The sequence below is a fragment of the Rhinopithecus bieti genome, unplaced genomic scaffold, assembly GCF_001698545.2.
Source record: "Rhinopithecus bieti isolate Rb0 unplaced genomic scaffold, ASM169854v2 scaffold_7414, whole genome shotgun sequence".
NCBI lineage: Eukaryota > Metazoa > Chordata > Mammalia > Primates > Cercopithecidae > Rhinopithecus > Rhinopithecus bieti.
This window is the reverse complement of record NW_016806087.1, coordinates 273,610-286,974: the sequence shown is the minus strand read 5'-3', so window position 1 is coordinate 286,974 and position 13,365 is coordinate 273,610. Positions and strand designations below refer to the sequence as shown.

General features: G+C 39.4%; 1 long non-coding RNA gene across 1 annotated transcript in view; it reads left to right on the top strand.

The window, feature by feature from the left end:
* Positions 1–2,076: 2,076 nt before the first annotated feature.
* Positions 2,077–13,365, top strand: part of LOC108531302 (uncharacterized) — a 93,574-nt gene continuing 82,285 nt past the window's right edge. Inside the window, exon 1 of the long non-coding RNA XR_001886128.1 lies at positions 2,077–2,181. This is a non-coding gene — a long non-coding RNA (uncharacterized LOC108531302). The remainder of the gene's footprint in view (positions 2,182–13,365) is intronic.

Below are 13,365 nucleotides of genomic sequence, written 5' to 3'. Positions count from 1 at the left end.
TTTGTGGAATATCTGATGGCTCAGCTTTCCCCTCCTTTCCTCAGAGTCATGATGCCATGTTCATTTTAAGGTGCACTGAGAAGGGGAGAATGATGTATGGCCTGCAGTCCTTCAACCTTCCAGTCATCTCCACCCTAAGAAAGACTAGTGATGAGTCGGCAAGCATTAGTTGACAAAGAGTCAAATTATCAACAGGATTAAAAATAAATAAATAAAGTGCTCCAGCAACGCTCCCTAAGAAGACCAGCGGGAAGAGCCTACAGACGAGAACTACTCTATACCCCAGGAGTTTCTGCTGGAAATATAGTTTGGTTAACTGGAAATCCAGGGCGCTGCAGCATTTAAAGGTATTTCATCCTGAAGGTAACTTTTAGGGTAGCTGATATTCTTACTCAAAGCTTAGATATGAACTGTAGTTACGTGCTTGTGGTGGGGAGGTAGAAATAGAAAGCCCCAAGCCCAGCTACTTCACAGCTGGATACCTGGTACTATTGTATATTGAATTCTAGTAGTTGTGACTTTAAACTGGGTTAATCATTTGCTTCAGGATGACATAATATATGGATATATATATATATGTTTATTAAATAACATAATCGTTTATAAAATTCCCTGCTTCAATCCAGGATGAACCTTGCAGGACTTGATGAGAGGCAGACTTGACTATTTTTTTGGAATATCTTTGTTTTCTGCGGTGTATTTAAATAGATCTAAATTTGTTTTCATGAGTTACCTTCTTTATACGTTGTGCTTGAAAATGTAGAAAGGTTGACAGCATTTCATTTCCATCAGTCTGTTGAACAAGACTGAATTATGTCCTTTTATGAGGAACACTGATGCCATATAATTTTTTATGATGTTTTCACATTCTTTAACCCAGACACAGTATTAACACCACAGTTTGATATTCCACTAAAATATCCTATATTCTGTATATGATTCATTACGCCACACGTAATCCATGGAAAGATATTTTAAATACTGAGTATGTCAGAATAATGTCACGTTGTTAATGTTTGCTTAATTGGGAGCTGGTAGTGTTAACACCCAAAAACTGTTAAAATAGCTTTTCCCCCTTCAGTTGAAAGTGTCTATTCAACCCAATATTATCATAAACTCTCTTGACAAAATGCCATGTAATTTTAAAAATTTGTATGTTTACCTTATATAAATTATCTTTAACTCTATTGACTAAATACCATGCTGTTTAAAATATGTAATGTTAACCCTATAAAAATTATCTTGAACTCTTTCCACAAAATTCCGGGTTGGTTTTTCCATACGTACATTCAAAGTGTCCTGGATGGCAATTTTGGCATTTTTCCACACATATATTTATCATCTAATTTTTGCTTTCATTTATGACATAATTATGTATTATGTGTGCAAAATTATAAGTTTGCACACATAGAATAAAAGATTAAAATAAAGTGCAGATAGCTACAAAATATAAAATCTCTCCTCAGTAGTCCTTGTCTTTTAAATTGCTCATCACACTTTAATACCATTTTATAGGTGTCATTGAAGAGCAGTTAAGTTGAAGCTTTATTAGTTATAAATCAGCAAATACTCTCATGTCTGCACTTAAATATCTAGTCATTGAGAGATTTGATCTACCCTATTCCTTACAGAATTATTTTGGGAAGATTTCTAAGTAAACTTCACTAAACATATATAATTTTTTTCCTCTGAACAAAACTGAGAACAATAAAAATGTAGTCCATAAGCAAACTGTACATAATTATAATACAGAACTGATTATCCAAACCAGCAGAAATTATGCATAACCATTTTAAATGGGGGAGATGAGGTAGATATCTGCTGCCTCTCTCTACGTAAGGAAAGATTAGCACTGTTTTTTACATTTTGATCTTGCTCCTCATTCTCCTTTTCATTCTTCTATTGGCCCAGACAGGTGAAACAACAGAAACCCATTACCATCTTTACTTTTGGTTCCGCTGCCTCAGCCAAGCCATCCAGGTAAGGGTTAATAAACAGAGAAAACCTGGAGAGGGTCCAAATAAGCTGAGAACTGTAAAGACCAAGCCCAACGCTGCAAACATCTTAGCCAGAAAGAACACTCTTAGCACCCTACAAGCAGGTATGTGCTTACCAGCAAACTAAAGCAAATGGAAATTATGAAGCATGATCGCCACTAGCGAGGTGCTGCTGAACTATAAGGTAAGTACAACTAGGACCTTATTGTAGATGTATTTTTAGAGCTATGTTGCTGCCACTTCAGAAAAACTATTATCTATAGCAGAGAAAAAGCTTAAAAGCCTGCCAAAGGCCACGGAGAGTGTTCAATGAGTTTGGCCAAGTCTATTATATTATTTGAGATGGGCCTTCCAACCACAGGTACCTGGGGGGTTAGCAAACAGAATCCTGGCCCTAACAATACCAGAATCACACCAAACGAGTAATAAACTAACTGCAGGGAGCAGATGGGTAAATAAGAAGCCCAAGAGCTGGATTTCATTGTTAGTTAATAGACTTCCAACACATGTCCTGTCGTTTAAAAAGTTTATTTCTACTAAATGTAAACTTCCCAAGTTCTAATGAAAGCTGACAATGCTCCCCAGTATGAGATTAATTTCTTATCAACATCTGGAGTTAAAATTCATAGGTTCATAAATTCATGGGTGAAACTCATGTTGGCATCTTATGCTGTGACAGAAAATCATATCTTCTCATTGTAAGCAAAAGTCTTCAGTGAACACCTACTATGGTTTATATTCACCTTCATCAGTGGTTAAAATTTCACTGATGAAATACCCATTAAAGAGAAAATCAGTGTCTGAGCTTAACCACCTGCTTTGTTTTAGTACCACAAATTATTTTAAAAACTGATTAACACGAGTAACTCACTATTTAGGAAATACAGCAAATAATGTTTCATATTGCTATCTGTCATGCAAAAAAGAAGTTAAGCTGACATACAGTCCTTTGCTCAATAATTAATTAATCCATTTAATACAAATAAATGAAAGAACTGATCAAAAAATCCATATTTTTAAAGTCTAATTTCATCTTTGTATGATGAATATAAATGAAAACATTCTCACGTTAAAATAAAATATTATTACTTTTAAATACATCTGCTTCTACCTAAGAGATAACTTGTAGGCTCTCCATAAAAGAACTATTTCTCACTCTATTTCTTTTTTCTGCAATTAGTCTATAGCACCCAGAGCATCATGGATTAGTCTAGTTTAATCTGAGCATAATTGCATAGCAAGCTTCTATTTTCTAATCTAAACAAGCTCATGTTAAAAATACATAGAACTTGGATTCTATTTAACAGAAAGGCTAAATAAGCAGAATAAAATATGACAACACAATTCTGTACTGTTAAAATATCATTACCTGTACTTTGCAGACCTTGCCAAGGCATGAAAGCGCAGGCAACAGTCTACTGAAAATATTAAAAAGACGTATGTCCAGACCCACACTTCAGCTGGTTCCCCTGATAGAATGAGGTTCTTTGGCCCTCGTCCTGGCTGTTTGCATTTGCATCTTTATAGATTATGAGGAGACATAGATCCTTCCGTCTCTCACAAATCTGTCCAATTCTCGCCACTACTTAGAATGGTTTTACTATATGGGCTGCCTCATTTATGCAAGCAGAATTTTCTCTCATAAGATCTAAATGAGAACACATCTTCCATCCCTACCCCCAGAGAATAATCCAAAAGATGGGAGGTTCTTAATAGAACAATTAATTGTGATAAATTTCTGATTTTTGCTCCTTCGTCCAGGGCTATTTCCATGGCAACATCCTCTCATCCTATTGTTGGGTTGTTCTTCATTCACACAGCAGGTTAAGCCCAGGGCAGCCAGGGCAGGCTGATGGTCAGCTTTTATTTTCTCTGGCCCTTCAACAAAGGTTGGTTGAGGTCACCAGAAGCCAAAGGGTAATTACTTTTCCTCCTCAGGGTTAAAGGTACACAGATTGCTATTGGGACAACTGTATGGATGACCTTCAGCTTTTAATGTTCAATCTTCTTTTCTTTCATCAGAGAACAAATAAGTATAACAATCATGATGCAACTCTCATGCCTAAAATTCCAAGTAGAAAGCCAATTTTTTATTGTGTAAAATTACCACATATTAGCATAGTACACTCTTGAAATCAATTTGGAAAACCCAATGCATAAAAGGTTTCTTATCACTTAAAATAAAAAAAAAAAAAAATCCATGGCAGAAAATTGCAACTGTTCACTGGCTTTCCTGTTCAATTAATCTGATATTCATAATTTCCCAGGCTTCAATCATTTGCTGAGGGTGTGTTAAGGCCGAGAAGAAAATGGAAGCTTTCCTGGCTCCACTTGGGGCTCTATTATTTTTCCCTGCAAACACCAGTTGTGGCCTCAGCCCCCTAAACTGACTAAGAGTACATTAGATCAAAATGAGTTTCCTCTCTTTGCTTCTCTATTCTCAGAGGAAGTCAGCCTCTAAAATAATCAGAGGAGGTGAGTGGAGTCTTTTGAGATTAAATGCTTAAAACACATTGCCCCACTCATTTGAAGAGCCACTTTCAGATTTCAGTTCTCCATTTCAATCTGGAATTTTAAAGGAATAATTGTTAAGGGTTCCAAAAATAGAGCCAGACATCAGCCAGAATGCATGTGTCATTGTTCTACCACCAGGCAAAAGACTCAGCTCCCTGAACACCATGGGTTTCCTAATAGTTCATCTCAAAAAATGATGCACAGAAGGGAGCCTGAGCCCCTTCTGCGGGGAGGGGCAAGAGCCATCTGAAAAGGACCACTCTGCAGCCTTACGTAGAGCGAACCATCCCTCCGAGTCTCTTCATCTTTATGCCAGAAATTGCCTAGGTGAGGGAAATGAGAGCAGATCCTCCACACCCACCCTGAAAGAGGTGGAGACGTTATTTCTGCCCACTTCGTCAGACTCACCTGTGTATGGCTGGAGATCAACCAGACACTTTATTTACGCTAGTCCCCTGTCTCCCTCAATAGCCCTGACCCAGCTATCTGTCCAGTGCCACCTTCACAGTCTTCATATGGAGTCATCCTTCTGCCCAGGAGCTTACTGGGAACCCTCCAGATCCACACCAAGGCTGCCCCTACAGATTGCTTCATCAGCTGCTCCCCCCACCTGGCTTGAACTTCACACGGCCAGCCTCGCCCCTTTGGCCACTCTGCCTCGTTCAAGCAGCCTGTAGCCCCCTTATGTGTGGTTTCCCCTCCATGAGCTTATGCCATCTCCTCTAAATGGCAATTTTCTCCTTCAATACCTGCTTCTTCAAATTGGTTTACAATCCAGTTCCTTCAGAAATTCCTCCATTTTTATCCTCTGCTATATCTAAATTAAACAAATACATGTAAGAAATCGACATATGATGTCATATACCTGTTATATATAACATATATACATATACACCAAAGCTATAGAAAATGCATCTAAATATCTGAATCCTATTAAATAGGAACTTTAAAGAAAAAACCCAATGCCTTAAATGACTCCCATTTACAAATTCTGGGGCCTCTTACAACACTACTCTTTCACATATTTTACATACAAGAACAACTTGTTATTTATCTTGGTAAATTATATTTTTTTCACTTTATTTTTTATTATCCTTTCTACATCTCTACAAAGTCCTCCTCTGTGCAAAATATTTTGGCATCATCATATCATAATCTTCTCAAATTGTCTCCTTTTTGCTCTCAATGACCATCAATTAGTATCTGCTGAATTATTAAGTCATGTTTAAGGAGATAACAGAAAACAAAGTATGATCACACCCAGCTATATTTCATGTTAGAAGGGATTTCTGAAGTCTTCAAGACCCAAAGAGTACAATTACAGATGTGGATGGGAGGTGATGGAGATATTTGGAAAAGGAGATCAGAAAGTGAAGGAGGTATATGTCAGGGTCTGGCATGTGACCTGGCTGCATATTACCAGGTGAAGGGAGGAAGATCTAGCACTGCCCACAGCTCACTGGCAGCAATGGCCCACTGGCAAAAGAAATTGCCCTTTCTTCAATCACAGACCAAAGTCAAAGGGACCAACTGTGTCTCTGCTCAGGGTTCTCTGACCAGGGGTATTTGATGAAGGCAGGGCTGTCAGCTCCTAAAGTTGGCTCTAGGCTGGTTAGCTGGAGCTTCACAAAGTGTTAGAAAGAGTGATGGATTCACACAAGGTAAACCTTAAGAAAGTTATTATTTTCCTTTCTGCAGTTTCTTCCTTTTCCAATCTCCACCCCAATATCCCCACATGCTCCAGTTCTCCAGAGTCCCATCTCACAATGGGATTTTAATGTCAACAGGCCATATTTCCCCAGATCTGTTAGGAAAGATGCCTGGATGAACTATTTAGCCATAAGCAACGCATCTCTAACAATGGCATTTCAGGCATTTTGATGAGAGAGATATCTATAAGTAACTATTAACATTACGTTGGTACAAAAGTAATTGCTGTTTTGCCATTAAAAGCAATAGCAAAATCGTCTTCATGGATTCTGCCAGATCACCCTACGAGTGCCTTTGAGTCACCAACAAATTAAAAACATAATACCTGGGATATGTTAGGTCAAAGCATCTGGCAACACAACAGGTTGTATGTGTTCACTCATTTCCAAGTGGACACAAACGTTCTTCCTCTTTAGGCGAGAGATTTGACCATTTGCCCTTGGCTACTTCTGTTTTTTTAAAGCTCCTTTATTTTCCCTTGAAATCCAGAGACACTGATTTCTGTGTCCATAGTAAACTTCTCTCTTTCCTATTTTGTAGTAAAAGTGTTACCGGAAGGTTTAACATAGAGGTATTTTCACAATTACAATTGATTCTTCCTCATATTCCAGAAATCGACGTGACTTGTCATCCCTTCTGATAACTGTCTTCGCATGTAGAATGTAAGGCTCTTTCTTAAAGAGCCTGAGAACCTTCTTCAGCAGTTGTTGCATGGTTACAGAAAGTGATAGGGAAGTGGTGTGGCCCACAGCATTGGGCCCCAGTGCCAAATAAGCGATGAGCGCTCAGTTCCTGGCATCTCTGTCCTAAAGCTTGGGCACTTGCAGGGCTAACACAGAATGGGACTTGGGAAGAAGGCTGGTAGCACAGTGCTGCTCAAATTTTTGCATGCAGAAGAAATACAGATTTACTGACCTCACCACTAGAGATGTTGAGTCAGTAGCTGGGACTACAGGCACATGCCACCATGCCTGGCTAATTTGTAAAACTTTTTGTCAAGACAGGGCCTCACTACTTTGCCGAAGCTCGTCTCAAACTCCTGGCCTCAAGCAATTCTCCTGCCTTGGCCTCCCAAAGTGCTAGGATTATAGGTGTGAACCACCTCACCCAGCCTTCATTTTGAAATAAAGATAATTCATCCAACCTCCAGGATTATTATGAGGCATAAAAATAAAAATATATAAATTTAGCCAATGACTACTACAAATAATATTATTATTTGAAATATTGTTTTTTATCCAGCTGTGATCTGGAAAGTCTACATTTGTTCCAAGTTAGGATGCTATGAAGGCTATTTGAGAGATGTTGTCAGTGAAAGACCAGACGTTCTCTCCTCAGTGGCCCACGTGTAAGTCAAAGGACAGATTTTACAGAAGTCTTTCTGAGAGACCCTTCCTTATTCCTGAAGTTCTGTGATTTTTTTCCCCATTGAAAATACCTGAAAGATTTTGGCATGCTTTTCTTCATTTAAACATTTTTACCAAAAGCAAACTTTGCTGACTCAATCAACAGAGGACACTGAGAGGAAGTAGAAAGATACTGACCCAGGAGTCAGGAAACACATTCTAATGTCCTGGCCCTGCCACAGGGCAAATAAGTGCCTTGAGCAAGTCAGTTCACCTCACTAGATTTCTGTTTCCTCATGTGAAAAACCAGTCAGTCGAACTAGCTATCACAGTGCATATGGTACTTATTACACACAGGTGCTGTTCTCAGGGCATTACACATACAAACTCAAGCTCACAACAATTCTATGACCTAGAGAGCATTTTTCACCCCCACTTTATAGATGTGGAGACTGAGGCACAGAGAGGTTAAAATAGTCTTGTTCAAAATCATGTAACTAGTAAGTAGTGGAGATGAAATTTGCATCTACTAAATCTATTCCAGCATCTACATTCTTAACCATGATGGTGTGCTGCCTTTCACCAAGGGGAGTTTAGATGGTACTAAAGTCCCTTTCAGTGTTTACAGTCTATGGATCTGTGAGTTTAAAATAACCCCTAGAGTCTCAGATTCTACATTTTAGACCAGTGGAGCAAAGAGCTTATTAAAAAACCTGTAATTTATGACTCACACTACCATCTTATACCAGTACCAAAAAAAAAATGTTCCAAGTGCTTTCACAGATGTGAGCATCGAGCATCTTAGATTGTAACTGGATCTATGTAGGGAAGGTAATAGTACCATGCACAAGAACAGAAAAATGAGGCCCAAATTGGTCAGGACTTGACTATGACACCCATTAAAACTAGAGATGAGTCTTACTTCTCTAGTAAGACCAGAGATCTGCAGGCTGGTGCGCTGGGATCCATCCAACCTGAGTCACACATTTTCCCTAGGACTTCCTCTTGGATTCTGCAGAGACTTACTAAATTTTGAGGTGTGACAGAGAAAGGAGCCTTCCCCTCTAAGGTTCTCCTCTGTTTCCCCCTAGTCTAACCTGTCACACAGACACCAAGATGTCTGGCCTGATATTAAGGGAGTCAGCTCACACAACCCTTGAAAATTCAGATGAAAATATATGGGGGTTGCTGCAGAATGAGCTGCCCTGTCCTTCAACTCCATTTCAGGCCTTCTGAAGAGCCATCTGACCTTGCAGCCTCTGCCAGCTCTTTTCCTCCTCCTTCCTTCACTCTTACAACTGACTTCTGCCCTACACTGGAAAAAAAATAAAAATAAATAACTGCTCTCTCAAACATCACCTGGAACTTCCAGTTCCAAGAACCAGCTGCTTGTTCCCTGGACACACCTGGTGCTTTCCCACCCAAGCTTATGCTCACACACTTTCCTCCCTCTGGAATAGGCTTCCCACCATCCTGCCTTCAAATCGTATGCTTGTTTACAGGCTTATCTCATATGTCACCTCTTCCAGGAAGCCTCTCCTACTCCTTCCAATCAGATGTTATCTACGTTTCTTTGATCACTCACAGTACCTTTCTTGTGCCTTTCTTCATGGCATGCTCAAGTTCTGCTTTTTCCTGCTGTTGAGCTTATACTTTCTTATCTCCCATCAGCTTCTTCACACCCAGACTGCTTTTTACTCCTCCGCAGTGCTGAGAGCAGTGCCTGGCACTGACAAATATCTCCTTGACCTTCAATTAATCTTCAATGAATCTTTTATTCTGTCAGATTCACTTTGTGAGAATATATAGCAAAGAAACAAGATCATTAGACTCTAGTATCTTTCCCAAATTCACCAATTGTTGCAGGAGGTAGGGGGGTAACTGTTTTAAATAAATTTCTGACTGACAGAGCTCATCCCAGAGGCAAGAACATCTTTTCTGTAACTGCCATGTAGCCTGTCTCCAAAGAGGTTTCCAAGTGTGAACACATCAGTCCGAGACTCTGTTAACTGGATCTTCAGCTGCTCAGGGTCCTCACTGCACAGCTGCTGTTTTACTCCTGAAATGGAGAGCTGGGGATGAGGAAGCACAGGAGATGGCCTTAGGAAAATCCTCACTCTTCCAGAGCGCTCCATTTTTACTTCTGCTGGTCCTCACCAAGGGAGATTGTGGGATCAAGAGACCAAGGAAAGGCCAACTGATGTGTTTCATTCTTTTTCCCCTTCCACTTTAACATATTAGAGGAGTGTTATTTGGAATTTTGACATTTACCAAGAGTTTAAGGTTAAATTATTCTGGTGGAAAAGAAAAATGCCAATCCTTTTCTCTCTAAAGACAGCAGAACTGGTTAGCATGAAAATGCTCCCAGGATGTTCAAGTCTTTTGGAGTTTCTCCTTGCTAATAACTCTTCATGAACACCCCTCTGTGAAGTAGCTCGAAACACTGCAACTGGTGTCTGAGTGTTTTCCAAATAGGCATATGGATCTGGAGAACTGGAGCTAGAAGACGCCATCTATGAACCAGTGCTTTAGAGATGAGGCTCAGTGGAGAAGACAGCCTGGGTTGCCCAAGCTTCCCTCATTGCCTGCAACAAGGCAAACAGGGGCACCTTTGGGACTTCAGACGTGATCTGCCAGCACAAGGGTGTCCATTGTTCACTTGGCCAAATCAGGGGCTTTGGAATGGTTAAGAAAAAAGGCAAAGGGGCCCTCCTTCTCCATCACACAGCAGTATATCTGAACTTTTTAAAAAGTATATTCCCCCACCTTGGAGTCTTTTAGCCTTTTTTCTAATTGCTCCCCCTTGACATTGTAATGCCACAGATATATTGTTTAAATATCTGTTTATGTACTGTGACCCTTTGAAAGGCCACAAGCCACTGTCATGCCTCAGAGTATTTTGCTCCTCAAAAACTGATATTTGTACCCCTTCCCCACTCAGAGGTGGGAGGGGCGATATCCTCCATGAAGAATGCATGTTGCAGGCCCACCCAAAGGGTGGGCCTTCATCTTTTCTCTCACTCCCCTTCAGATTTGGTAGGAGCCTGTACCTTGTAGAGCACAGAGCTAGAAGGCCCAGGGTGAGCAGGTGGCTGCTCTATGGAATGCCATGGCAACATGAGAGAATCAGGGCAGAGAGACTGACAATAGTTTCAGAAAAACAGTGTGTTTCATGCAGTGAAATATTAGGTTTTACAGTAGTGAGTGTTGAGCTAATAATTATTATAAGACATGGATTTAATGGGTAAAATTTTCAGCAATAAGCTTATCCAAAGAATAGCATTACAAGAGTTCAGAAATCAGATATTCCATTGCCCTTTTACCAGCAAAAGGGTATGAAATTGGATTTTTCCTTCAATCTAATTCGCTTTTCCAATATTATAATTAACTTGACAAATAGACCTCAACTTCTGCACCTTCCCTTTTGCCTGAACACTTTATAGGCACAACATAATGATTCTAGTTATTAGCTCACTTTAGGCTAAAAATAAGAGGACTAACAATACATTAACATTTCCATTATCAATCAGAAACTGGTAGGTCAGCTCCTTGAATGATATGTTGCTCAGCACATTAAATCCGTGAACTCAGCAAAAATATATAAATACTTTTGCTCCTGAAGTTATGGTTTAAGAGAGTCATGGGGCAGGATAAATTGGAAATGAGGACAATCAATTTGGATTGGTCTAAATGGAAGAATAATGGATTGCCATTTTTTTCCTTTATCTAGTATAGAAACTGAGCCCATGCTATCGGTTTGGTATCAAAGAGGAAGCAATGAGTAACCAATCAAAAACAAACTTCTACTTGCTTTTGTGCTGGTACCATCTGCTGTACACACATCACCTTGTGACAGGGCCAGTGGACATCTACCAACTGATACCATTAAAGCAGAGTGAAGAACAAAGTATTCTCCTTTCATTTGGGCACCAGAGGACCTGGTTTTTGTGCTTAAAGCTAGTGCCAATGCTGAGTTTCAGTCACTGCAGATTCCACAGATTTATCATCCATCTCCTCCCACACATTCATTACTGCCAACATTTTGAAACTTCAATAGTGCCTCCAGGTAAATCTCCTCCATAACACTAGCTTAATAGTGTCTATAACAGGAGAGAGAATCTAAGAACTGCAGGCTAAGTCCAATCATGCCCATTTGTCTCCATCTTGTCTCTGGCTGTTTTCCCTACAAAGGCAGTGCTGAGTAGTTGCAACAAAAACTGGCTTTGTGAACTGCCAAACTGAAAAATAATTACTGTCTAGCTCTTTACAGAAAATGTTTTCTGACTTTGGTAACATGGATTTAAAAAATAAACAAATAAAAGAAAAAACAAAATTAAAACCCTTTTCTTCCACAGTTTTCAGAGTTTTCTTAGATAGAATTGAGAGTTTAACATTATTTTAGAGCAAAATAATATATAATTGTTTTCAACTCCTAGGAATGAAATTTGGAAAATAAACTCAGAAATGTAGTAAAAGATTATTGATAATGATATGGATTGTATATTGGCCATCTGCTACTTTTATGAAAAAGTAAAATTAAATTTTCTCTTCAAACAATGACTATGGATGTTCATTATAGAAGAGGCTGGCATTTCTCCAAAGCACAGTTTTCTTAAGCAAGGAAGCATATATTCAAGAAATGAACTTAGGCCAGGCGTGGTGGCTCACGCCTGTATCCCAGCACTTTGGAAGGCCGAGGCGGGCAGATCATGAGGTCAGGAGATTGAGACCATCCCGGCTAACACGGTGAAACCCCCTCTCTACTAAAAATACAAAAAAATTAGCCGGGCATGGTGGCAGGCGCCTGTAGTCCCAGCTACTCAGGAGACTGAGGCAGGAGAATGGTGTGAACCCAGGAGGCAGAGCTTGCAGTGAGCTGAGATCGCATCACTGCACTCCAGCCTGGGCGACAAGAGCGAGACTCCATCGCAAAAAAAAAAACAAAAAAAAAACAAAAAAAAACTAAGAAATGGACGTAAAATAGAATTTTCTTACATGTATATAAATTTAACACTAATATCTCAAATGACCTCTTAAAGAATATTAAGACAAAAAATGTAATTAGTGCTATATGGTGCCTGAATATGATATTAGTTAAGGAGAATAAGGAGAACCAGAAAACAGAGAACATGAATACGGCAATTAGTGATTGCTCTCACTCATATAATAGTATGTTTATATCCAAATTTTTAAAATATATCTGGCCAGGTGCTGTGGCTCACGCCTATAATCCCAGCACTTTGGGAGGCCGAGACGGGTGGATTGCTTGAGGCCAGGAGTTGAAGACCAGCCTGGCCATCATGGCAAAACCCCGTCTCTACTAAAAACACAAAAATTAGCCATGCCAAAGCGGCACATGCCTGTAATCCCAACTACTCAGGAGGCTGAGGCACGAGAATCGCTTGAATATAGGAGGCAGAGATTGCAGTGAGCCATGATCACACCATGCATTCCAGCCTGGGCAACAGAGTCAGGCTCTGCTTCAAAACAAACTAAATTTTAAAAATACATCAACATATCCAATCTACTAATCTTTATTAAATATCTACTATCAAATATATTAATGATATTAACTATAAGTAAGTATATAAAATTTCTACTCTATAGTACTGAGAAATAAAGCTGTAAAAGGCATAGCCCCTGCTCTCAGAGAACTTAAAATCTATTAGGGATACTAAGATTTGCAAACAGACTCCTTAAATTCTGTTTTACATAAATTTTTAAATTTCAATACATTATTGAACATACAGAAGTAAGAAGGCCGGGCGCAGTGGCTCAAGCCTGTAATCCCAGTACTT